The sequence below is a fragment of the Zootoca vivipara genome, chromosome 5 (genome assembly GCF_963506605.1).
Source record: "Zootoca vivipara chromosome 5, rZooViv1.1, whole genome shotgun sequence".
Classification (NCBI taxonomy): domain Eukaryota; kingdom Metazoa; phylum Chordata; class Lepidosauria; order Squamata; family Lacertidae; genus Zootoca; species Zootoca vivipara.
The window spans coordinates 72652302-72678667 of record NC_083280.1 but is presented as its reverse complement, the minus strand read 5'-3'; the positions used below and the strand labels follow the sequence as shown (position 1 = coordinate 72678667).

Genomic DNA, 26366 nt, shown 5'->3' with positions numbered 1-26366 from the left:
TTTTTTAAAAAGAATAATTTAATGCATAATTATAATGTTAATTAAAATGCTGTTTTACTGGGTTTATGTTGTACATTTGTTTTTATGATAAATATGTTCCTGTTTTCATGTTGTATTTCTGTACACCTCTTAAGAATTTTTTAACATTAATGTCAACTAACTGTCTACACCAGCGCAAGGGGATTTCCTCCTCTCTTCACTCCCCATGTGTGCCCTGCACCAGCCCCAAACCTGGGAGGAAACCTAGAAACAATTTAGGGGAGTGTGGGGAGGAGAGGGGGAGAACCTTCTGCACCAGCCCCAAATCTGCTCAAGAGGGTTGGGGAAAAACCTAGAAACAATTTGGGGGAGGAGAGGGGGGAGAACATTCTGTTGCACCAGGAGAAATCCTTGTAATGACAAAGCATTCGCCTTAGCACTACATTGAATACAACCAAATGTGGTTCAGAAACACTCTTACTTATTTATTACGTTCATATCCCACTTTCCCCCCAAGGAACCCAAGGTGGAAAACATGACACTCCCTCTTTCCTTATTTATCTTCACAGCAACCCTATGGGGTAGGTTACTCTGGGAGCTGGTGACAGGCCCCCAATCCCCCAGTGAGCTTCATGGCTGAATAGGAATGTGGACCCTGGTCTCACGGGTCCATGTCTTACCCTTTAACAATTACATCACTCTGGTTCTCCTTTAAACAAAATAAATATATAAGGATATGAAGCTGGGGGTGAAACTTGTCACAATGCTTTGTTTCCATGGAAGGAAATGCTTGTTGCTCACACTTTAGGAGGTAGGAATGGACTCTGGCCAAGAGAGGCAACTGATGCTATTCTATCTCTCTGTGCACTTTGGGTCAAATTACATCTGAAGTGTGTTTCAGTTTCTCAGCATTTATAATAACATAACATGAAATTGCCTCCAGTTACAATTTATATGAAGAGAAACATGCTGCTTGCTCAAAATGGCTGAATTATTTCTTACATTTATGGTTATGCCAGGTAGCAAAGCAGAGTAGTCCCTTTAGGAACAATACTGCCAAGGAATAAAATGCCCAGGTACCTTTTCTGACACAGTTTTCTGTTCTAATTTTTCAGAAATAACATGACATTCCATTAAGGAAATGTGGAGGATGCATCAGATTTGGATCAGGCAAATTTAGGCTTAAATCCTTGTTCACTGATAAAGTTGTAAAGTGTGTGTGTGTGTGTGTGTGTGTGTGCGTGCACGTATCCTGTAGCCCTACATATGTTACTTGGCCTCAGCTCTCATCATCCCTGTCCATTGGCCATGTTGCATGTTGCTGACAGGATATGGAGTTCAACAATATTTAGGGGAGTACAGGTTCCCCATCTCTACTTTAAATAATCATAGCATGAGCTCTCTGCTGCTTCTTTTGGTAAGAGAATGAAAAAGCAAATTTTTGTTTCCTGTTTTCCCTCAAACAAGTCAAGTTTAAATGGCACCTTCCTCCTCACTAGCAACATCACTTGCTGCACCAACCAGATACCAGTTCTTAGAAAGATCATAGAACTGTAGAGTTGGAAGGGACCATGAGGATCATCCAGTCCAACCTCCTGCAATGCAAGAATATGCCGTTGTCCCATACGGGGATCAAACCTGCAACCTTGGCATTAACAGTACCATGCTTTAACCAGCTGAGCTATATGCCTTCATGTATTGCTTCACCCTGTCCAGCTCTATCAAGGCATGTCACTAGAATTGTTAGCCTCTCCCATCCTCACTTCTGTAAGGCTTCCAAGCCTTGAACAGTGTATAGTACTAGTTTCTTTCCCCACTGCAGCATCTGCACAGTGGGATAAAATTTGTTTCAGCCTGTCCTGCAATCATCTCAAACAGAAGGCGTCTGCCAGAAACTGGCTACTGGCCATAATGGCTGTGCTGCCTCCACTGTTGGAGGTAGTATGCCTCTGAATAACAGCTACTAGGCATGGGTTTCACATAGGCATCTGGCTGGCCACTGTGAGAACAAGATGCTAGGGCTAGATTGGCTTCAAGGATACAAAGCTACTTAAGTCACAACCGGACAGAACCATTGGTGTAAATTGTGTTTAGCATTGCGCTAGAGCCAGAACAGCATATGGATGAGTAATCTAGCAACATCTGGAGGGCCACAAGTTCCCCATCTATGCACTAGAGTGACTTGCAAATGATAGATCATGGAGCAGCAGTGGGTTACCAAGACTTTTAGGGAGACCACACTGATCCATACACTCTTGAGTGAGGGGCAACAGCACACAACAAGGTTGTTGTGAAATAATGAGTGGCTTTTGGAAGAGGTTTGGAGAGCTTGGGCTTTTTCAGGGAAACACTGGAATCCATATTCTAGAAATCTAGAAATTTGTTTGCAAATAAAGAGAGAGTGAGAGCGGGTGGAGGGGGTGGGAGAGGAATGAAAAATGCTATTTTCCCTGTAGCGTCAGGAGGAGATTTCCAAAACACTTGCATTCTTGATCCACTTAACTGGTTTTGAAATAACGGACTGTGAGGCTCCTTAGCCAACCTGTACACAAAACTCCTTATTTAAAAAAACATTTCGTATTTCCTTGGTGAACAATTTAGCAACCTACTTGCACATAAAGTGAAAGGACAGGCTACGGTAGCTTGCTAGTATATGTTATATAATTTGCCTAGGGCAATCTTGGTTCATCACATTCAATATCCCACTTGAGAGATACATATGCAATGAAGACAAAGGCACAACTGTTAGCCCAGGGCTGACTAGGAGTTTGCAGGAGTTGCTTATGATGCTCTTGGAACCGGAATTCCACAGCTGTGACCCTGGAGTCAGGTTCAGTCCTGTATTGGCTGTTTCAGCCTAAAATACACCATGAGCATTTGGCTTATCAACTTGCATTTTGTTTATACTTCTGCGCTACTGTGCAATCTTACAAATGTTTACTCAAAAAAATGCATGTCATTGTGTTCAGTGGGGCTAATTCCCTAGTGTTCACAGAACCAAAGCCTTCATAATGCAGATCTTATTATTGCCTGGAACACCACCTTGTGCATCTCCTTTGTATTGATATTCGGTAAACAATCCAATAACCTATTTCTTTTTAGTCAATAAACATCTCTCTTTTAACTATCAATCCTAGTATTGTCTCCTGGAATGATATGCCTCAAATGCATTTCCTTATACCACAATCCTATAACCCTTACTGTAATCCTATAATCCCATTTAATTCAGTGGGATTTACTTCTGAGTAAACATATATCAATTGAGGCTGCACATCTCTTTCCTGTTTTGCATTTGCAATGTTACACAGTTGCCCCTTCATATTGTGCTGAAGAAAATCAAGCATTCAATGATAAAGGTATGTAGTCTGTGCAAAATATTCAAATGAACATTTTGCATCTTTTTGTGGTATTCAAATAAAAGCAACACAACACAAACTGGACCTTTAGAATGCAGATCATCATCTGGCATGGAAGAAAGTGAAATAAATTTGTCATTTGTGATGTGGCCATAGGGTTAGGATTGGTATACTGTAGGACCAAAGAAGGGAAATCCATTAGTGGCTAATTAGGCTGTTTTTGGCAGATTTTGCAAATAGTATTCCATATGTTCCATATCGATTAAATCACATCAACCTCCTGCCTCGAATTCAGCCTTATTCTTGCAATAATTAGGCAAATTAGAATCTTCTTTCTGACACTGTGCCAGCTCCCACTGATCTGCTTTACAGGGTGCATGCATGCATGAGCTATTATATTAGGTCAAGATCATTCAGTGATGTAGCTCCAGTTTTCTGAGGAGGTCTGTGTCTGATTCCAATATGGCTGCCCACGCTCTTAATGCAGTTTTGATACCTGCTGAGCAGGATCTAGCCAACCTGTGTCACAATCCAAGTTTATCTGGGGCAGAGGAAGAGTATCACTAAACTAAGATTGTATAATCCACTGGTCCGTCCCCCCCAGCTGTGCCACAAAGTCACTGCTTCCAAATCTGACAGCTTTCATCATGCCAATCTCCAGATTAATTGACTGCCTTTCATGTGACCAAATATTTGGCTGGTCTCTATCCTTGCAGCAGTCTGGGAAAACCAGCATAGTAAAGCTATTCTCATTGGCTACCTTCTGTAACATCAGGATAGTCCAAAACAATGAGTAATTAGAGGCGAAATGCACTGCCTATTGGCTAGAGCAGGCATAGGCAACCTTGGCTCTCCAGATATTTTGGAACTACAACTCCCATGATCCCTGACCACTGGCCTTGTTAGCTAGGGATCATGGGAGTTGTAGTTCCAAAACATCTGGAGAGCCAAGGTTGCCTATGCCTGGGCTAGAGCGTTGCACTAGGACCAGGGAGAATCCTCACTCAGTCATGAGGCTCAATGGGGGATGCTAGACTTGTCATTCAGTCTAACCTACCTTACATGATTATTGTGAAAACAATATGGTAGAAGGAACTATGTTAACCATCCTGAGCCCCTTTGAACAAGGACAGTATAAACCATAATCAAATTATCAAATATTTACATTTTATTTAAAGTTGAACCTCTTTGTTTCACAATACCAGATAATTAAGGTTTTTTTTGTAATACCTTTATTAGTTCAACGAAATGGCCAATTTCCATATCAGTTTCATATTTGGGCGGGCGGGCTAGGGGACTAACTACTGCTCTTTCTTATCTTGAAATAATTAAGAGATGTCCAAGTGTTGTGCATTCTTGCTTATTCTAAAAAACTTTCTAGTTTTTTTGGTCCTTCAACATGATCCTCCAGTACAGTATAGGCCTTACAGATCATACAACGTGAGGCTGCCTAGACTGCTGCCTGTGGAGTTCTGAAAGACTCTGTTTATTTGTTTTTTGTTAAAGCCAAAAAGTAGGATTCAAAAACAAAACTTGAACAAGGCTTTTAACTTTTCTTTTTTAAGCCCTCTGTTGTTGCACTTTCACAAAATAACAAGGAAAAGAAAACAGATTTCTTCAATGTTCCACAGGCAAGATTTTGGATAGCCTTCTTTCTTGCAAAGCCAGTGGACCTAGAGAAACATAGAAATATACAAAAATATAGAGGTATACAAAAAGATGGAGCTGTATGATACCGAAATGTTCAGAGGCAAAACAGCAACAATGGGGGCCTTAATCCAACTGGAGGCTGGGTAAATGACATTGAGCTTAAATTTGAGAGGGAGGGAAGATTCCTGAATCACCTCATTATTCAGCCTCTCCACAGATAGCCAATGCACACCTCTACAATATGTTTAAAGACAACATGTTTAAATATCTCATTAGGTTACCTTTATTGGAGATAACCAAGTGACGCCATCAAGTAATTCTCAAAATCAATTTCTCTAAGCAACAGAGAATCCAGCAAACTGGATTTTAAAAAAAACCAAATAAAATTTTTAAAAATGACCAGAAGGGTGTTTGTGGCCAATTCTTCAACACATTAGGATTTCTTTTTTAAGATATGAGATTGATGAACTCCTTCCAATGTGGAAATTAATTCTAGACGCTGCTGCCAGAGCATAGGCCCTGCAGCCAAGCTGTTTGCTGAGGAGTGCTTTGGCAGCCAGGATGAAGAAAGTGATACAGCGGCAGTGGAGTCACTCTGCTAATCTAGCCTGAGGGACAGAGAAGAAGCCTCCATGCCAACCCCTCCCTGAGTGAGAAAGGGGAGGGAAGAAGAGGATGGTTCTTTGCCCACAGCTGGCAAGCAAAGCAAAGCAAAAGATCTCCTTATCTGGATATCAAAAGAGGCAAGGAAGAGGATGTAATGAAATTTAACAGAAACTTAAATATGCCTGGAAATAGAAGAGATAGAAAAGGTTATAGGGGTTTTATGAAACAGGCAGAGAGTGGGAGGTGTAATACATCTGTGCAATAAAACGTCTGAGAGGGTTCGACAAGAAAGGTTTAAATTTGTATTTATTATTCCATTTATATCCCACCTTTCATCCAAGAAGCTGAAGTAATAAAATTCATGGTCCTCACTCCCTTCCTTTTTCTCTCACAGCAAATTTGTGAGGTTAGGCTGAGAGACTGTAACTGGGCCAAAGTCAACTTCATGGTTGTGTAGAGAGTTGAGCCCTGGTCTCCCAGGTCATAGCCCAACAGTCTATGTATTATACCGGTAGTGGACTATGTGTTATAGCCCACTACACCATATTGGCTCTCTCCCGAATGTGCCGTTAGTGGTAGATAGAATGTCTCACGACCTCATTTCTAAGATGTAATCAAGCTCAGTCTTCTCTTTTATCCCATGTGAGTGATTCCACAGATTAGTGACCTTTGTATGACCCACTTCTAAAAGCAGGTGCTTCAGAAGTGGGTGCCTGAGGTTACATGTTTAAGTATTGCTCGTGGTCCCATCACATGTGCATTTCCCCCCTAAGAACAACCATTCCATTTGACTGGGAGTTCAAAGCTGGTCAGAAATGGTGGTGGTTGCATCATTCCTTCATGCAACATGGCCACATGGCTTCTAGATAAGGTAGGATTGCCATATATCCTCTTTTTCCAGGACACGTCCTCTTTTTCATCAGTATGTAAAATAAGAGTCGTCAAAGAGATCCATAGTTAAAAGTAGAAGTTGGCAAATGTGCCTCTTTTTTGCTCTTTAAAACATGGCATCCCTATCATGTGGTTAGGATCAGAAAGTATTGCCTCTATTTTGATTGTTAGTAGTGGACTGCAACAGCTGTACCCAAAGACATATTTGGTGATAATCCCAGGTGAGTACAAGCACTCATACCTTCAGTTGAAGATTAGCAACTGGTCAAGATTAGCATAAAAATGTCCTTGGCTGGATTTGTTAATTGTTTTGTTTTGCTGTATTATTGCTACTGATTTGTCAAGTGCTGTAATATGCAGAAAAGCTTGAAACCCATTTCTGACCCAACCAACCCAAAACATTTTTCTAATCGAGCTGGAATAAAAAATGCCCCTCTCCCATCAGTCAAGTTATTTTGACACCCAAGGCAGAAAATCACACAAGCATCTCTCCCCATTCTTGACAGTAAAATATAACAGTGATAAAGAACAATTCACTGCCCTTAAGTGACACCCAGAATTAGTAGGACAGCCCTAATTCTGAAGCCTCATGTGCCCAACCTCATTTAGTTTGCTTATAAAAACAGTTTAATAAAATGCCTTAGTCAAATCAATACTGTATCTAATGGAGATGCTGTGAGAGGATGTATACAAGAAACAGATCGATTCTGGAATATTCCATAGGCTCATAGCTGCCAAGTTCTCCCTTTTTTAAAGGGAAATTCCATTATGCTGAATAGGCTTCCTCGCGAGAAAAGGGAAAACTTGGCAGCTATGCATAGGCTAGATTCAACTAAATAGTTGCACTAGCTAACAAGTTGTGCTAGCGCATATATATGCTCACTTCCTCTCCTTGTGTCCTCAACTCCCCCCCCCCCATCAGCTCTGAGGGGTTGGAACAACCCCCAGAACACCTCATGAGAACAGACGCAATTGTTCCACCCAGCTGGGAGAAATATTTACATTGATGGAAGGATCGTAACAGTCCAATGCTGAATTCCTCCCCTTGTCTTTTGTCACTCAGACATCACAGTGCTTACAACCCATTATTACATTGGCCTGGATCCAGAACAAGTTGGTTGCACTTAGGCCGCATTGAAATAATAACAAACCTGAGCACTATTGATTCCAATGGGGCCTATCTGTGAAGAACATGCTGCGATCCAACTCATAATAATTTCACAATGACTGCAAAACAAAAATCCAAGTGCTCTACAGGAAGAGCCTGATTCCCTTCAAGGAATGTTCAAGTTTGAAGCCTCGCTGACGTGAATGAAGTTTCTGCCAACAAAACACTTTATATCCAGGTAACATTTGGAAACAAAACTTTCCAGCTCAGACTTCTAAGTTGGACAGAATGCATGTGCACAAGAGATAGGGAGCAGAAACATATGGTGTCAATGCAGAAGGATGGAATCCTGCCTACAAATGCAAAAATAGACTAAAATAGACTAAATCAAGTCAGATGCTGGACAGCTTTGTTAGCTTTATGCCAATGTTAGGCTCCCATTTGTCTTACCTGGCATACACTACTCAAATTACTTACAGGGTACAGCCGTCCATATCAAAGCTTCTGCTGCAGTAATGTGCAAGATGCAGATACAGCAAATCCTCCCCCTCTCCACAGCGTTTCAACTGCAAAATCTGTTGTCTTCATCAGCAGTTGGCAAATGTAAGAATCCAAGGAGGAGTAATAAGCATTCTTGCTCAAATGTGGCAATGCCAACCCATCTTGTGCTTTAATTTACATGCTAAATTTGCCCATCTGAAATCTCTTAATGGGTGTTGGGAAGCTAACCATTACCAATGCCTCAGCTGATTCCTTGTATTACGGTACTGTTAAAAAATAATAATCATAGAGCATTAGCACAACAACAGCAATTTATCATCTTGGACCTCCTGTCCTTATGTTGTTTTATTGCTATAATTTGTTATAGTTGTGGGCCTCTCACCTGCTCAAGCAGTACAAACTTTTGACTTAAATGGGAAACATTTTACAATCCTGTGCCAGATTTAATCAAATTGTGGCTTCCACATACGGTGGTACCTCGACTTCCGAATGCCTCGACTTCTGAAGGTTTCGACTTCTGAAGTCGGCAAACCTGGAAGTATTTTCACCGTGCGTATGTTCTGCGCCCGCGCAGAAGTGGCGCGCGCGTTCTGCGCAAAGCGCAAAATCACGCTTCACACATACTCAAAATGGAAGCTTCGACATCCGAAGGTTTCGACTTACGAAGAGCGCCGCGGAACGGGAACTCTGTTCCCTTGTTTAAATCCTACCAGCTATGCAAGAATTACTGAGGTTGGCCACAGATGATCCTTTACTATAAGAGAGCCGCATGTAAGCTTATGGAACACATGCACTGACCTAGATGAGGTGATAAAATTGTTCCTGGAGTACAGCTGAGCCAAAATGTCTTTTTCTCACCCTACTTCCGGGGAAAAGAAGACCCCTCTGCATAATTTTATCAGAATTTTCTCCAGTTTTATGTTGTAGCAGGCACCCTCTTTCCTGACACCAGAATGACATAAGGTCCAGGGTACTATGAAGGATGCAAAATAGTGGCCAAGTTGCCAACACAGTTGCTGCTGTTACACTTATAGTCAGTGCTTCCCCAAGGGGTACTCAATGGTACGCAGTACTGCCACAGCAACACCTCTTTTTGTTGTTGTTAAAAAGTGTGACACTTACTGTAACAACTTCATGGCGAGTACTGGCACCTATTTTTCTAGAAATAAGCACTGCTTACAGCAGCACCAACACAAACACCCCGAAGAGAAAGGGAATTTGTGCTCCCACCACTGCTAATAGTGAGCCCCACTCCTGAGAAGCTATTGAAGGATTTATCCTCCCACTGCCCACAAATAGGGTGCAACATTTTGAGATGCCATTTCCATACAGCTCTATTGTAGATGATATCAGGATAGAGATTGTATAATTTGATGCTTCTACCTTGGGGGGGAGGGGATATCCTGCACATAGAAAATCAGATGTCAGAGATAAGGGTTTTTAACCTAGACCTCTCCCTGATATGGGGCACCATTTAATCATACACTCTGCCTTGGATGTCATAGAGAGACATCCAACAGAGCTCCAGAGGAAGATCTCTGCTCACGTGACAGGATTTCCTGTTCCTCTCTTACCCAAGAAACCTCATGTGCTGCCTGCAAATAGGCCCTGGAGGATCCCCCACCCCTAGATTTCAGGGACACACAGAGGGGATGGTGAATCCATTCTGCTAATGGCGTCCATTCCTGTGGTGAACAGGTATCATTCATACTGTCCAGGAACAGTTTTGCCACTAATCAACAGGCTTGTCAGGAAACAAGACACAATTCCTTTCCATTCTTACACTAAGCTACACCTTGAACCAATTGCGAAATTTGGGACTTTGCAATCTGATATTTTCATCATGCTGCCTAGAGGAATCCTGACTGCAGACTGACATTATGTAGCTCAAGTCATTTATGTTTCTTCTGCCTGCATAGAAAGAAAACAGTCGTGAGTAAATGAGGACAAGGAGTACACGATGAGAACTACTGAATATATGGTCCTATTAATTTCAACGGAAACAAGTTTCGTTATTCTTGAACTTTCCTCAAATAAAGTAAGGATCTGGTCAGTATTATTTTGCTTTAATTAAATATAGATTTACTGGATGCACTTACACCAAACTCAAATTACATGTTGAAAATAGGCTTGTTAATAAGAGCAAAATAACAAGATTTGCATTAACCTATTGCTATGATTGAATCTAAGCTCAAAATGCCACCAAATATAAAGAGATTTCCAATTTTAATATGATTGTGATTACTAATAAATGGAACACAAATATTCCCTTCTTTTCTTATTTTTAGAAAAAGGGTTTGGTATCAGTACTAGTAGAACTTTTAATGATCTAGATATATGAACTTTAAAAATAATGAAATGAATCCACAGAAGGCTTCATCTCCTATGGTCTCTGATGAACAAGAAAGGAAATTTGAACTTATAAACTGGGGGAGGGTAGGAAATAGTGCAATTTTGAGTGCAATTACCTTTACACTTCCTTTTAGCATACACTGCAATATTCTGTCTTGTCTTGAGAGACATGATGGCTTTTGACACTCCATTCCAAGCCACATAAATTAACAGGCAATGGTCAAATGTGCTATAAGGTGGGAGATACATGATCAGATCTCCCAACCTCTTTTCCCTTTACATCAAAGGAGCAGAAGGGAGCAACTAATGGCCAAACTATATGTGACTTTTATTACATAGTTTACTCTTGATTGCAAGTTTTTGTCTCTCTTTCCCCTGTGCTAGCAATTATGAAAGAGCAATTCAATCAAGGGCAAACTGTATGATAAATATCATCTATCATTTAGTCTTAATTCAGTCAAGGAAGAACTGGGGGGGGGGAGAGGTCAGTGAATCCCCCCCGTAAACCAATAAAATCTTTAATGAAAATTATTTCAAACAAACCAATAAACGGAAATTGTTCTGGGACTAAGCCTTGGTTTGGAAGGTGCAGAACACCCACTTGCACCATGGCCACCTGGGTGTTTGTTTGCTCTTCTTATAAGGGTGGCTTTGGCAACAGCCACTGGGGACAGTGTTCCTACAACTCCCCAATCCTGTTTCAGAAGAACCCCTTCCTTCCCTTTGCCCCAGTACCTGAGGGTCATCACAGTCCATACAATCGCTGGTGGCTCCTTAATTTTTAATGCTTGCAGTTGTACTCTATGTCCATCTGGGAACTGTAGTGCTACATGTGAGCTGAGACCGGGAATAGCCAGTGGTGGTGGAGGCCCTGTGTTGTCACAGAGGTTACATATGGGAAATGCCAGGGAACCCAGAAGTCTAAACTGACAGATCCTGGCTTATGTTTTTCAGCAGGACTCAGGGACCACCCTGGACCCTCAGCCTTTCGGTGTTGCCTCCTTGAGTCAAATTTAAGAGTTTAAGGAACCTCTTTATAAAGGGTCACACGCAGTGATGGCGCAAACAAATAATACCAAATAAATCTCACTACACTCCTGCCCCATGCAAGCTAAAGCCTACTAGAGACATTACCCTTGAAACCATAGGCTGTGTACCCACCATACATTTGGGGCTCATCCCCACTTCCCCTTAACTCATGTGCCCAGCACACATGGGTGTGTTAACAGATTTGCTCTTTGCTAGACCGGCCAGCCTGGTTTGCAAAAGTCAGCCCAGGGATTCCTTGTCTGGCACAGTTCTGCAGCTTCTCCTTTCATAGATATCCCAATTAATCAAAATTTATACCACTGATCAATTTCTAGCATTTTTTTTGGGGGGGGGGGGTTTCCTGCAAATCTATAACAGTATTTCTCCTGTACAGTTTTTAATGCCTCTATTGTTTTGAACCGATGCATAATTATAAAGTAAGTAGAGCTTATTTTTAAAGTTTCCAGGTTGATGCCTGATTCCTTCTTAAGTGTGGTAAAGGGGGGGGGAAGGCAGCTGGCTTCTTATTAACAATGTTTATTACGAAATATTATTTGATCGTTGGCATATCGAAAGCAACCAGTTGCTCTAATCCCTTTATTTTGTTTTAACATGTGCCAGTCACGCCATTCTCCTCTTTCAGGGAAGGGCACATTCAGACAGCAACCGGGACATTCCAGAAGGCATGCAAGGCCCTGAGCAGCATGGATTTCTCCAGCAATTTGGAAGGATTTTACAATTCAGAAAGGCAAGACTGGAATGCCATGGAAGACGGAGTTTTGCTCTTGTCCATCAGCTTGTGTGCTGGCAAAGGAGACCATTCTCTTGAAGCATGGTTCTGTGAAGGAAGAAGGACTTGGTATTCCCCTGGCAGACGTGGGAAATGGATGCCCAATGCCCCTGCCCTGACATTGCTCCCAAAGAAAGCTTGGCCCACCTACTTCAGGATGAGAGCATCTCCTTTCTGCTCTCATGCAGGAAGGTTCTTCTCCCATTCTCTGTTGACACTCAACTTGTAGGGTGTTCTCCCAGCCCCATGCAAATCTTTCCTTCCTCATACCTGTTCTTTTTACACAGAGTGCTTCTGCAGGAGCCACAGCAGCGCACAAAGGAGATCCTGGAAGAAAGATGGGTGCAACTCCTGTTTTAACCCTTCGTATATCGCCAACTTCCGTCTAATTAACTCCAATCTGACTATATTTCTTTCTTCAAGCAAAATTATAGAAGATGCAGAATTCGTCTTATCCTTTTATTTCAGCTTGAATATTTTTAGTTGAGAATCACCTGCTGATGGTAGGCAGCTCAAGGCTTCATCCTACACCGTGGGTGCAGCTGAGAGCGCTCTCAACTGCTCCCCCTCCCGCTTGCCCTTCGGCAGCGTTTTTTTCCAGGGATGGTGGGAGATTTGGCACTCTGGCGGAACCCTCAACACTCCGCACACCCTTGCAGAGCTTGCCTTGGCGCGCTCCCCTCTAACCTCTGTGAGGCTCAGGTCCGTCCAGAGATCAGACCTGTGCTCCCTCTTCTGTCGGCAGGAAACCGGAAGTCTCATTAATGAATACTTTCTTAAGCACTATTTCCAAGATCTACATCCTCTGTCTGAAGCTACTATTAGTTCTACCAGAAACCAGAAACAAAGTATAAAAACACACACAATGCCTAATAGCAGCATCAGGGAGGCCATTTTGATCAGGGAAATAGTATGGGCAGGAGAGAGCTAGTACAATTGGCACTCACCTGAAGGGTAGATTTACACTGCCTGCATAGGGTCATTGGACTGGCTCCATCCAGTGGATGAAGACTTGGAATGTAGGCTTGGCTCCCAAGTCAGTTGGTTTACAGACTTGTGGAACAAGTTAATTTTTGTGCATTACACTCTTGATGTTGAAATGTGAGAAATAAACCTAAAACTGGAAAATTGAGAAACTGAGAGAAACCAAAATTGACAGATTGACTATCCCAACCCCTGAATCTAGTTATTTTATAATGATGGTGTAAAACTTAAACTGGGTGCAAAGCTTTTGGAATATCCTGTCCAAGAAGCTCTGCCTAGAGACCTCATTACTATCATCAGGTGTAAGGCAAAAATGTTTCTGTTCTCCCAGGCTTTCAAGAACTACTAAAGGAAGCACTTTCAGCTTACAGTAGTTTGATTTCACCATCTGTTTTGCTGCTTAACTTTGTTCTTTTAATTTGGAATGATAATATTTTTTGTGTCTTACCATGCTAGCTGCCCTTGGAACATTAATCTATGCTGAAAGAGTAGGTTTAATTATGTGTAACAAGCAAGCAAGCAAGCAAGTAATAATTGTGGTATACTGTAATATAGCCCCACCAAATTTTCAATACCCCCAAATACAATTTTTAAGTTAGCATTTTTACTTTTTGATGTTATATTGTGCCTCTTTGAGTACTGGAAAAAACAGGTCCTATGAACACGTAAATCCCACTGAAAATGGAAATTACTTCTAAAAAAAGATGGATAAGATTGTGCTGTGAGTAAGCACAGCCAACAAGAAGTAACGAACTTGTAGAATACCCATGTGCACATCATATAGCTATCCATTGAATGGTTTCCTGGGGTCTTCCTACTATGAAGCAGAGTGATTTATTACAGAGGCAAATAAATTTATTGTTTTTACATTTTCCCATGCAGATTGCATGACAAGCTGGAAGACATTAACAGGAAAAAGAATAGTTATGTATTTATTTACTATTAAATTTATATACCACTCAAAAGATCACAGGGTGGTTTATAGCATAAAAAAAATTGAAAACACAAAATAGTATCATCATAACAACAACAAAAAAAAACAATAATCCCCTTCCACAAACACATATTTTATTTGTTACATTCTTACTAAACCTTTTATTTGTTATTACTGAAATGCATCTACAAATTAAACTATAACTGTTCCAACCACACATGTTAAAAAGAAAACTTTCTGTTAATGACACAAATTATTCTTCTTTTTCATAGCTCCTCTCTTGTTTATGTTTGAATATTATATAATTGCAAAACAAATTAAAAATACATGAAATAAAAAAGCAATCACAAAGAAGTACACTAATTATATGCACTGTTTTGAATAAGCAAGTGTCAAAGGCATAATTTGTCCATAATATAAATGATATGATTGACTGCATGGGCTGGCTGTAGAAATTAGCTTCAGGTAAAGCATCTGTCTCCAGTTATTAGCAGCCAAAGAGACAGAGACCCTTGTGGCTATAAAAAAGGCAAGAAGAACTTTTAGTTACAGGCAAATGTACTGTACCCTCTAACAGTTTATTAAAGGGCAAATATATATATATATATATATATATATATATATATATATATATAATCAGTTTCATTCCAAAAAACTTCAAATTCTAAACTGCTCGCATGAATTCTAGCAACCCTCCACTTTCATGAATATTTGAGTGTGTGCATGCTTGCAAATAATCAGCATTACTCAGCATTTTATCCCAGCTCACAAACGAAGTTCTGTGTTGAGAAGATACCAGGCAGTGCTGGCCCAAGCTATTTTGGCACCTAAGACAAACCACAAAATGCTATGTGTGTCCCCCCCCTCCCCGCACCCAGGGTTGAAGGGATGAGTGAAGATCCTACTCTGGGAACAATGGCAGAAGAAAGACCTACATTGGGGACAAGGATGGGAGGAGACCACCAGCCCCTCCCATGCACCAAGAGGCTACTGTAGAGGTGGCATGGGGGCAGAGCTGGCCTCCCAAGGAGCACACCACAGCTGTTTCTGCCACCACAGCAGCAGTTGGCGATGCATTCCTTGGAAGCCAGAACTGCTGTGCCAGTGGATTCTGCAACTTGAGGCAATCGTCTCACCTTGCTCATGGGTGGGTTGGCACTACTTCCAGGAGAGCATATATATTGTAAAATCACAGAGGACCATTATGATTTCCAGGAGGTTTAGGTGGTATACAGCAATGTCCCCTTTTTTGCCTAGAACCCTATGAAATCCTGCTATATTTTCACAAAAATCTCAAGTGGTTTACAAAACCCAACAAAAAAGGGAGAAATGTAATAAATGCATTATGAATTCCACATTCAAAATCAAACAATACTACTAATCATAATTCTCTAAACAATATACATACGTAAGACAAGTAAATCCACAAAATCATATACAAGATATATCAAGACACATCAAAATGGAATGCAAGTACAATATATTCAACAAAAATTCACGAATGTCACAAATATATCGCAAAAGAAACAAAATAGAACCCCCAGAAACGTTCGCCTATGTACTCAATCTATGCAAATCTATGCAAAACTAATCTAAACATGAGAATAGAAGGAATAAAATAAGGTGACTGGTATTTCAGAAAAGATGATTCCATAAAAGAAGATTCGGAAGAGTCCAGTGTTCTGGCTATGTACTATTAAAGAATTATTTAGAATGACTGTAGAACAAAATTTCATAAATATTAATGAGAGACTGTTTCATTGCAAATTATTTCTGCATGTCTTTATGGTTTCTAGGTGAATAAACCTCTACACAAAACCTGAATGGACGTAGTACATTTCCAAACTCTACACCTTTGAGAAAATATACCCCTGGGCCATGAATTTCTGCATGGGTGAGGGCTGTCCTTGAGACACACATCAATATTGCCTTGCAGGCACTATATGTTTTCCTCTTCCAAAAAGGCATTTGAGGTCACTCTGAAATCAAAGGACCACAGCAGCACGGCCATGCTTTCAAAGGATATTACTTCCCCACTTCCTAGCAAGAGAAAAACTAATGTGGCTGAGGCATGCACATGCATGCATTTTTACCAGACAACATCTGAATAGACACAGGGATGCCAGGTAATTGAATTAGCCAGCTAAAGAGCCAATAAAATAGCAAGGAAAGGAAATAGCTCGCATAATGACTGTTAATTTTAAAAACTGCTGTTGTTAAAATCAATTGGGTACAACATGGTTCTCAGCTATAGAACAGTAGATTCTGCATTCCAATGAATTAAATTATAACTTACAGAAAAAAGGAAAGAAAAGGCACACAGGAGCTGATTCTCAGTGGTAAAATACAGAAAAGGTACAAAATATGAGTCACACTTTCTCTGGGAGATGCACCAAATCCCTACATTTTAAAAGGTTTTCAGATTTTAAAAAATGGCTTTAATTGTGTTTTTGGTATTGTTCAGCTGCTTTGTTGTTTGCCACCCTCGGTGCCTTTGGGAGGAAGAGCAGGAAAGAAATTTAATGAATAATAATAAGATTTAACAATGTAGGTATTGTAAGCTTAAGGTAAGCTAAAGGACCCCTGGACAGTTAAGTCCAGTGAACTGAAACCATGGGGTGCAGTGCTCATATCTGCTTTCAGGCCAAGGGAGCCAGCATTTGTCTGCAGACAGCTTTTCCAGGCCATGTGGCCAGCATGACTAAACTGTTTCTGGTGTAACAGAACACTGTGATGAGTGCCAAAGTACAGAGAAACACTGTTTACCTTCCTGCCACTGTGATACCTATTTATCTACTCATGCTAGTATGGGGGAAGCTCACCCCGTAAACGGATTCAAACTGCCGACCTTCTGATCGGCAAGCCCAAGAGGCTTGGTAGTTTAGACGACATCACCACCCATGTCCCTCTTGTGGGTATTGTAGCTAAAATATTGAGATGGATGAAAATATTCAATAACTAAAACAAAAATATAGGATTGCAGGCTCAGGTGTAGTGAACCTGGGTTCACCAGGAGCATGAGGGTACCTATAAGGACAGGGCAACAGCTTGGGATTGAAATGGCCACAACTTTTATTGATGACAGATGCCTTTGGCATAGGCATTAGGTATGTATCTGGCATCAGCTAAGCCCAATTGTTGGCTGATTGGTCCATTAGGGTCAATTCTGGGTTCCCCCATGACACAGATCAAATGGGGCAAACCCACCAAGTCTCTACTTGGGGAGTTTTATGGCATGTTGCCCCTCTGTGTGGGCCTTAGGATAAACTTTCTCCATGGACCCCTTTACCTGGGTTCCCTAAACCTTTGTTCCAGTTTAGATTAAGGATCCAGGCCAATACATTTTCTGCCAAAAATTGTGACAGTTGCTATGAGGTAGCCAAAACATCCAGGCAAGCCCAATTTTTGTGCAGGCAGATTCCTCCCTGGCCCGAAATATGGCGACAGATAGATTCCACAGCAAGGTTACTTTCAGGCACTGCCAAGATGTAAGGTGGGTGGGACTTCCATTGCCAACTGTGCTGCCCCCTCATAGCACAATCAGAATATATGGTATGAGTGGAGTTAATGATTAATTCTAAAGCCTGTACTTCTAGATTGCACCAGCTTTATTATGGAGCTCATGACGATCTCAGTTATGCAGCAAGATGCATTTCCAGGCTATTCCCCAGGACATTGTCTGAAGCAGTGTTTCTCAACCTTTTTTGGGCCAAGGCACACTTGTTCCATGAAAAAAATCACGAGGCACACCACCATTAAAAAAGTTAAAAAATTTAACTCTGTGCCGCCCTATATTGACTATATAATTATGACTGTAAGAAACACTTGCCAATTGCTGTGTTGGTTGCAATCTCCTGTAATAAGGCTTCACAAGCCGCTGATTTCTCTGCCAGCACAATCCTTTGCTCAGCAACTTTCAGGTTGAGCTCATCCAGCCAGCTTCTTTAAGTTTGTCTAAAACCACCCTCCCGTGGTGGTGGCTGTTGAGAGCTGCGCTCGCCCCACGTCATGACCCGGCCGGCTTCCTTTCCGGCGGGTCAGTGGTGTTTATTGGCGGCCGCCAGGCACGTGACAATGCAAATCGCCCTTCTCGTCGTGGCACGTCGCGGCACACCAGCCAGCGTCTCGCGGCACACTAGTGTGCCACGGAACAGCGGTTGAGAAACGCTGGTCTGAAGAATAAAGGGAGTTCCAATAATATAAAAGGCCATTCCTGCAGTAGAATACACTCCCAAGTCACAATACACCTTTTAGAACATGTAATTTCAATCTTAATATTTTCCTTCATTCCTGTTTACTAAAGACTTCTTTTTTGTAGCCCCTAGTTCATTCCATTTTGCTTTCATTGAAAACAATCCTCACACAACAAACTGAATGGAGCTTTGGGCTGCTTGCTATTGTGTCCTATTCCATTGTAAGGCAACCTTCTTTCTTAAAATTGGTAGTTTCTGATCAAAGGTGGTAACTCTCTAATAGTAATGCTATTCTGCATTACCCCTGACACTTCTAGCATTCTGTTTCTTGTCTCTTCCAAAACAACAACAACATAATACATTAAAATACACTGATTTTGTAAAGGGATCATGCAAAATGGGGAAATTAAAGAAAAGACTTTCCGGCACAAAAAAAGAATTCAAATATTCTGATACAAAGGGATATGAGAGAGACAGAAAATGATCACATCACACTTTTGTGAATTTGCTGTGGACTTTAAAGGGGTGTCAAGCTTTACGTACATCTTTCATTAACAGAATTTCCTACAAATGATATAAGCTTCTGGACATATAAAGAAAAGTAGTATTGCTTGAATAAACAATGATTTCACCAGAGTTTTCAAACCTAATACTGTACAGTATTATAAATGGCAAGGAGGACTCTGCAACAAAATGATGCAATGTATCTCTGGTATATTTGTGCTTCCCGTGTCTCTGGCTGAGGGGGCTGGGAAATAAACATTACGCTCTAAGACTCCTTAGATCTTGCATCACATGGAAAATGTATTTTTAGTTTTTGAATATTTAAAGCCAGTCTGCATGCAAGTCAACAGAGCATGAGGCTTCTGTATGGAATTGAGTGCTTTGTTTGCTCAGGGAGGCAGTCTGAGGGCAATTAAATTAGCCTCACCTCGCACCTGAAATATAAAAATATACTACATTGCAGGGCTGATATAAGCACCGCCCTCCAACCTGCAACAAGGTGTTGTGCCTGGGGGGTGGAGGAGGAAGTAGTATGTATGTGAGATGCTTCTAACCCCTGGATCCAGCAAGTGTTAAAATATAAGCCAGGCTAGCTTCCTGTGTTGAGTTGATCACCTAAAGTACTTGAGTATTGGAGTTGTGACTGGAATAAACTATTGCATTTTGACAGCATGGGTGCAAATGTATTGCCAGGTGAATACGTGCAGACTATTCTCACTGGGAGGGCCACCATTTCTTTACCTGTTCCTGAGGTTGTATACCTCAATCAAGAAAGCAATTAAGATGCAAAAGAGGCATGGAATGGGAGATTCTGAGCATCTGGGTCGCCAGTATCTTAATTCCTTCCTTAAAGGATTTTTGGTTCTTGTAAGAGAGAACCCAGGAACAGGTAGTTGGACAGGTGTGGAATTCTCAAAGAAGAGGGTTGACCAACTGAGGATGCAGAAGGTGTTCTCAGTACTTCTAATCTCTCCTGCATTCTACGCCATGCTTCTCAATACTGTGTACGCACAACTGCCATCAGCAGTCCTGCACGTAAGGTTATTGTTGGCTAAACTTGACATGGACAGACAGTCTTTTAAATACAGAATGCCTCCCAATAGAAGACTGTCTTCTGACAGCCCAAAGAGTCATAGAATTGTAGAGTTGGAAGGTGCCCCAAGAGTCCCCTAGGGCAACTCTCTGCAATGCAGGAATCACAGCAATCTGTCCTCTGCAAGAAAAGGGCACCCTCATGAAGATTCTTATTCCTCTTTCTCGGTCCAGTATACCTAAAGGAGCGTCTCCACCCCCATCGTTCTGCCCGGACACTGAGGTCCAGCACCGAGGGCCTTCTGGCGGTTCCCTCGTTGCAAGAAGCCAAATTGTAGGGAACCAGGCAGACGGCCTTCTCGGTAGTGGCGACCACCCTGTGGAACACCCTCCCATCAGATGTCAAAAAGAAAAACAGCTACCAGATTTTTAGAAGACATCTGAAAGCAGCCCTGTTTAAGGAGGCATTTAATATTTAATAGATTATTATATTGTATTTTTCTGTTGGAAGCCGCCCAGAGTGGCTGGGAAACCTAGCCAGATGGGCGGGGTATAAATAATAAACTATTATTATTAATATTGTTATTATTATTATTTCTGCCACCCTCTTTCACCCACCACACATTATCGCTGGCCCCAACCTAAGGCACCGTGATTCTAAGCATGTCCCACCTTGTGTTACTTTAACAGTGTTAGAAAGGAAATTAAGAAAACGGTTAAGAGATGTAAGCAACAGGTATATTAAAAAAAAAAATCTCCCTAATTAAAACAGCAGCAATACTCCCTTCATTAATACTCAAAATGGTCTTCGCAAAAATTATTTACTTTTCTATATCTAAGACATGTTTATATTACTAAATTATTTACATTTCTAAGCTGTGTATATAAAATAGATCCATAGAAAATTGGAAAAGAAAACAACAAAAACAATTATAAAACTAGAAGAGTATATCCCGGTCCTAAATATGCTATACTGGCAGAAAGCTGCACTGATTTCAGCTGAACTGACTTCCAATCAGTGTCTGTAGGATGGTAGCAACAGCCATAAAAATAGCAGTAAAACATTTTTCCTGCTTTTTCAAAATGTCATTTCCGCTTTAATAGCACTAATCTCAAGACTATGGTATGTACCTTTAATTAATATCCTTATTGAAATGCTGGAAATGGCACTTAAGAAAATGTTGACATTGTTTGAGACACTAACATCTGTTTTGCCAATTTTAAGGCAGATGGTTAGTAGTTCACTGACTCTCCACTTTACCCTATTATTTCTGCCCTTGTTCAGTACTCAGTATGTGTAGAAAATAGTTTTGGACAGAAACTCTGTCTAGCAGCACTCTGCACACATCAGGAGATTCAAAATGGAATAAAATTGTGATCATTTCAATTACTTTGATGAACAGCATGCATGACTCTTTAATCATGACATCAAGATCTAGAGACGAAAACCAAATGGATACCTGACATTTAGTGGAATGAAAGCAAATATAATACACAGGAAATTGAGGTGCTTTCAGCTCCAAAAATCCATAATAACACAAACAGATTACCTAGAAACCAACATATTGGATGAATAATTTTGCAGGATCACATTGCTCCTAAGTGATAGCTTTTGTACAGAAGATTTTTGCATTTTTGCCAGCTTACATAATTATGCTTGCTGGAGACATGAATCAATATGTGTACAAACTAGAGGAGGCTCAACAATGCAAAGTTCAATAAGGGCTAGGAACAAAGCATAGGAAGAAACTGCAAAACCAACAACACCCCAAAAAACCATTGATGGCTTTTGGATGGAAACGAAATATTGTGCATCTATAAATGAAGGTTTACAGCACAAGCTTCTATATGTTTATTCACATGTAAGACTTGTTGAGTTCAAAGGGGCAAACTGAGAGGTAATTTGGTATAAAGGGTTGTCCAAGAGGTTGTTATTTCATCCCACTGCTTTCACCAGGGAAACCCAGGGTTGTCTGTGGATTGGTGTTTGTTCCAATTCAGCAACAAACAGTTTGGTTTCCTGGGGAAAGTAGTGGGACAAAAGGAAAACCTCTTCGACCCATGCTTAGAAATCATGAGACAAATGGAAGAAATTGTGGGACATAGAGAAGTGTGAATGAGCCCTAAGACTGCAGTTGCAGATACTATTATTATTTAATGCTTAAGTGGGATATCCAGACATTGCATAATGAGTTGTTCAAATAGAAAACTTAGGCCTGCAATTGTGGGGAAGGCGTTAGACAAAACCCAGGACATACTCGGGGAACACAGCAAAAGGGCACAGGAAATCGCAGGATGCAAAGAACAATACATGACTGTGGATCTGTAATAACTGTTTCAGTCATTACATTTGAACTTGTATCACTTAAACACAAACACAATAATATAATCAGACTCTACTGAGGTATTTGCCATTTGTGTATCCAGTTGTCGTTCGCTCTCTCTCCAAGGAGCTTAGTGCAGCATACGTGGCATTATTTCATTTTTATCCTCACAGCAGCAGCTCTATAAAGCAAGGTACTGCAGTGTTGCGGGCAGGCTGCTGGCTGCCTCTTCACTGCAGCTCAGAGATGAGGAGCCAGAACTCCGGAAAGTGTGCTCCTGTCTCACACCCCTTCTCCTCTCAGGAGCAAATCCCCACCATGCACTGAAAGAAATGCAGCGCTGGATTAAGCTGCAGTTAACACTACCCCTAATTCTGGTTTAGAAAGTATCTGAAACCATAGATGAATGTTTGCTTCAGATACTGGTGAAAATGGGAAACTTTCAATGGGACACAGGTGGCGCTGTGGGTTAAACCACAGAGCCTAGGGCTTGCCGATCAGAAGGTTGGCGGTTCGAATCCCATAGCAGTTCAAAAGCATGTCAAAGTGCATGTAGATAAATAGGTACCTACAGCGGGAAGGTAAACGGCGTTTCCGTGTGCTGCTCTGGTTCGCCAGAAGCGGCTTTGTCATGCTGGCCACACGACCTGGAAGCTGTATGCCAGCTCCCTCGGCCAATAACGCGAGATGAGCGCCGTAACCCCAGAGTCGGTCACGACTGGACCTAATGGTCAGGGGTCCCTTTACCCTTTACCTTACTCAACCCAATAAATAAATGTTTAGGAACAGACCAGGGCAGGTGTCACACTGGTGGTTGAGCCAACCAGGGTTCTAGGACCCAAACAACTACCTAGGAATGTTGTCTGATGATGTTGGGTCTCCTTAAGGATATTTGTCCATAGAGGTAGACATGGAATCATTAATTTAGGAGGGCCCCCAATGATCATCTATTCGAACCCCCTGCAATGCAGGAATTGCAGCTAAAGAATCCCTGACAAAATTCCCATCAAAATCTCCATGGAAGCAGAGTCCACCACCTTCTACTGTCAAACAGCTCTGTCAAAAAGTTCTTCCTAACTTTTAATTGAAGGACAATTAGTGTACACAAGCATAATAAATATACTGGTACGTTATGACCATATATGACCATTTCTGGTTAGAAGTACAAAGAAAATCCCATAAACATCCAGAGAAATAATGCTCAGAGGCAGAGGAAAAGAAAACCAGGTTATGTCTGCCACACTACTCTGACTCCTGCCCTAAGTAGCTCCAACCCAAAGGTGAACAGTTATCTGAGAAAAGCATTTTAAGATGGCGAAGGAAGTGAAGCTTTTGTGAACGAAGGACCATAGTACTTCAGATATACCATATACCCAAGCAGAATTGCAGGCAGTTTCACCTTTCCTGCTATAAACTCTACATATTATGTAGCAGAAGAAGCAGTGGGGTGGTGAGGTATAAAGATTATGGAGGCATATGGGTGGCAGTTAATTAAAGCCACAGTTGGATTGTGGTAAATCTCAGGGAAAATGTTCCAGCGGCATCACTACTCTTTCAGCATGGCATCAAATTATTTTACACATTTATTGGCCACTTTAGGACTTCTCTCATTTCCTCTTTGTAGCAATAAATACGGCTCTATTTATAGAGGGCCGTCTAGGCCATTTGCCAAGTAGGTTTCATTAATATTCTGAAAAGACAAAGTATACTTCTTTAAAGTATTGTGGTTGGTGTCTTAATAGTCATATAATATTAGCATGTAATGTTAAAAATAATTACAGCATATAGGGCTCTCAAGCGGCAAGACAGGATGACATTAAGAATAATATTACTGTACACGAATATGCTGCATATTTGTGCTTTCATAAACCAATTGCGGATGTAAGGATAAAAACAGATGGCTCTACCAATATGCCTATATTATTCAAAAGTAGCTCTGCAAGCTGGAGACAAGAGCTAACATTTCCTATGACTGCCTGCATTTCACCACCATACTTCAATATGACTCAAATTATTAGGCAGCCCCCACCCTCCACAGAGGCATGTAAGAGCGTCAGCCACTGTGGGTGGGTAGGGAGCATTGCCAGCTTAGCCATCAGTGGCTGAGCAGTTGCAGCAGTATATCAGCCTTCCCAGCTAAGAATAAATCACTGCCTATTTCAAGCCATCATTTGCCATTGCCCCTGTCATTCCCCTCCCCAGGCCCCAGGCCAGCAACAGAGGGAACAGTGACAACCCAGTAAGGATCCATCCTTAGGGCCTAACTACATGTCACATTAATGATATAATTAGCAATCATGTTGGGTTTTTAAGAAATGACATGGGCAGGACTAATTTGAACTATAAAATGGTCATCATCATCATTTTATTTGTAAGCCACTTTTCCATAGTTAAAACAATGCTCGAGGCGGTTTACAACATAACAAGATTAACATAATTACCAACGTAAGTCATAAACAATATATAAAACAAATCAAAAGGTACACAACCAAATGGGAAAAATTTCCACATAAATCATAAAATCTATCTAAACCTAAAAATACAACATTAATATCAATAACAATTTAAAATGACATAGATAAAAAATAAAAACAATTTAAAAAGGAGCCCTCTCTGTTGAGCAGCAGCAGTCCTTTATGGAGCCTGTCAGGCCTAGCCCCAAGCCAGATCGAGAGAGGCAGGGCAGGGCCCTTCAGGCTCCCAGCAGGTTGGTCCTGGGCAGCAGCGGCAGCAGCAGCAGCAGCAGCAGCAGTCCTTTACGGACCAGTGGTGATTTTCTTGAGACAAGACACTTTTTTTCCTTGAGTCAACATTTTTTTTTAGAAAAAAGCACTGCATGTACCTTATATCTTTTAATATACAAAGCTGTATAAGTCAGTTACAATGACAAACACTACACTACTACATCCCTACTCTAGAGGAATCATAGGTGGAGAGTAATGAGGAGCCAAAAACAGAGGCCAATAAGTGCTTTAGTGGTGTATATTACCATACTGCTTAAGCTGGCAACTTTTATTGGCTCTGTAACTCTGAAAAAGAGAGAAACTCATCACAGTGACCTATGGTATCAATTGTTTCTCGAGCACTCACTATTCTCTCATTCCAGTCCTCAAACAAACATCTGTCACACTGCTGTTAGGTCTGGATTGCAACAGACTGTCAACCTTTCATACACATATGAGTCAAACCTGAATTTGCTGTGCCAGAGTATGCCCTGTACCACACACTGCAGATACAAAAGAACTGTCTCTGTATTGAAAACATGTCAGGACCCATGTGCTCTCTTATTATATCTAATAAATACATGCCTGGTAAAAATGAAAGGTTTTTTTAAAATTATGTTGGTTTCTCCCCCCCCCCCCAAAAGTGTTTCCTAACGACTATCGATATTGCGATCAGGGCTAGCCGTGCCACGAAACACAGTGAAATAACTTCAAGTCCCCCTAGGGGTGACTGTGGGCAATACACTGCAGGTATTAAACTAGATGAGTCTTGGGTTCCTTCTAGTTCTACAATTCTATGATTTTATTATCTGCTTCAGGTGGCACCACAGGGGAGGGAGGTGATAGAGAAAGGTGTCTGAATGGTGCAGCAAGGCCTTTGAAAGTTCTGGTTCCTCTCTCCACTCCCCACAGTGCTCATAAACAAGTGCTCTTACCTGACAGCACGACAGACAGCCCATACAACCTCCCCTCTTTCACATGGTGCCACCATCTGGCAAGCATGATGGGGAGGCCGGTGACAGCAGGAATCCCACCACCAGGGCTACAAAATGGCAGTGGATGCTGGGTGGGGCCAGGAAAAGCATCAGCCCTGAAGACCCCTTGCAAATGGCTCACTAACCTCGCTGGTGTAGATGCCAGGCTTCTCTGCTTCAAGCAGCAAAATGCCTAGGGCTGGAACTGAGGAGGATATCAACTTGCCCTAAGAACTCCCAATTAACAGCCGAATGTGGTGGAGCAAACAAAGGCAGGTATCCTCCCTACCGTTTTCTAATGGAATGACAATGCACCGATAGCCCCGAAGGACAACATGCTACTGCAAGACAAGCCACACTCTGCATTTTTGAATCTGTATGGTATGTTGTTTGTAAATACAAATAACAAAACATTTGTCTTTTAATATTTTTCTCT

General features: G+C 41.4%; 1 protein-coding gene across 2 annotated transcripts in view; it reads right to left on the bottom strand.

Moving 5' to 3' along the window:
* CTNNA3 (catenin alpha 3) overlaps positions 1–26366 on the bottom strand; it is a 550231-nt gene that overhangs the window by 174565 nt on the left and 349300 nt on the right. The gene's annotated exons all lie outside the window — the stretch shown is intronic.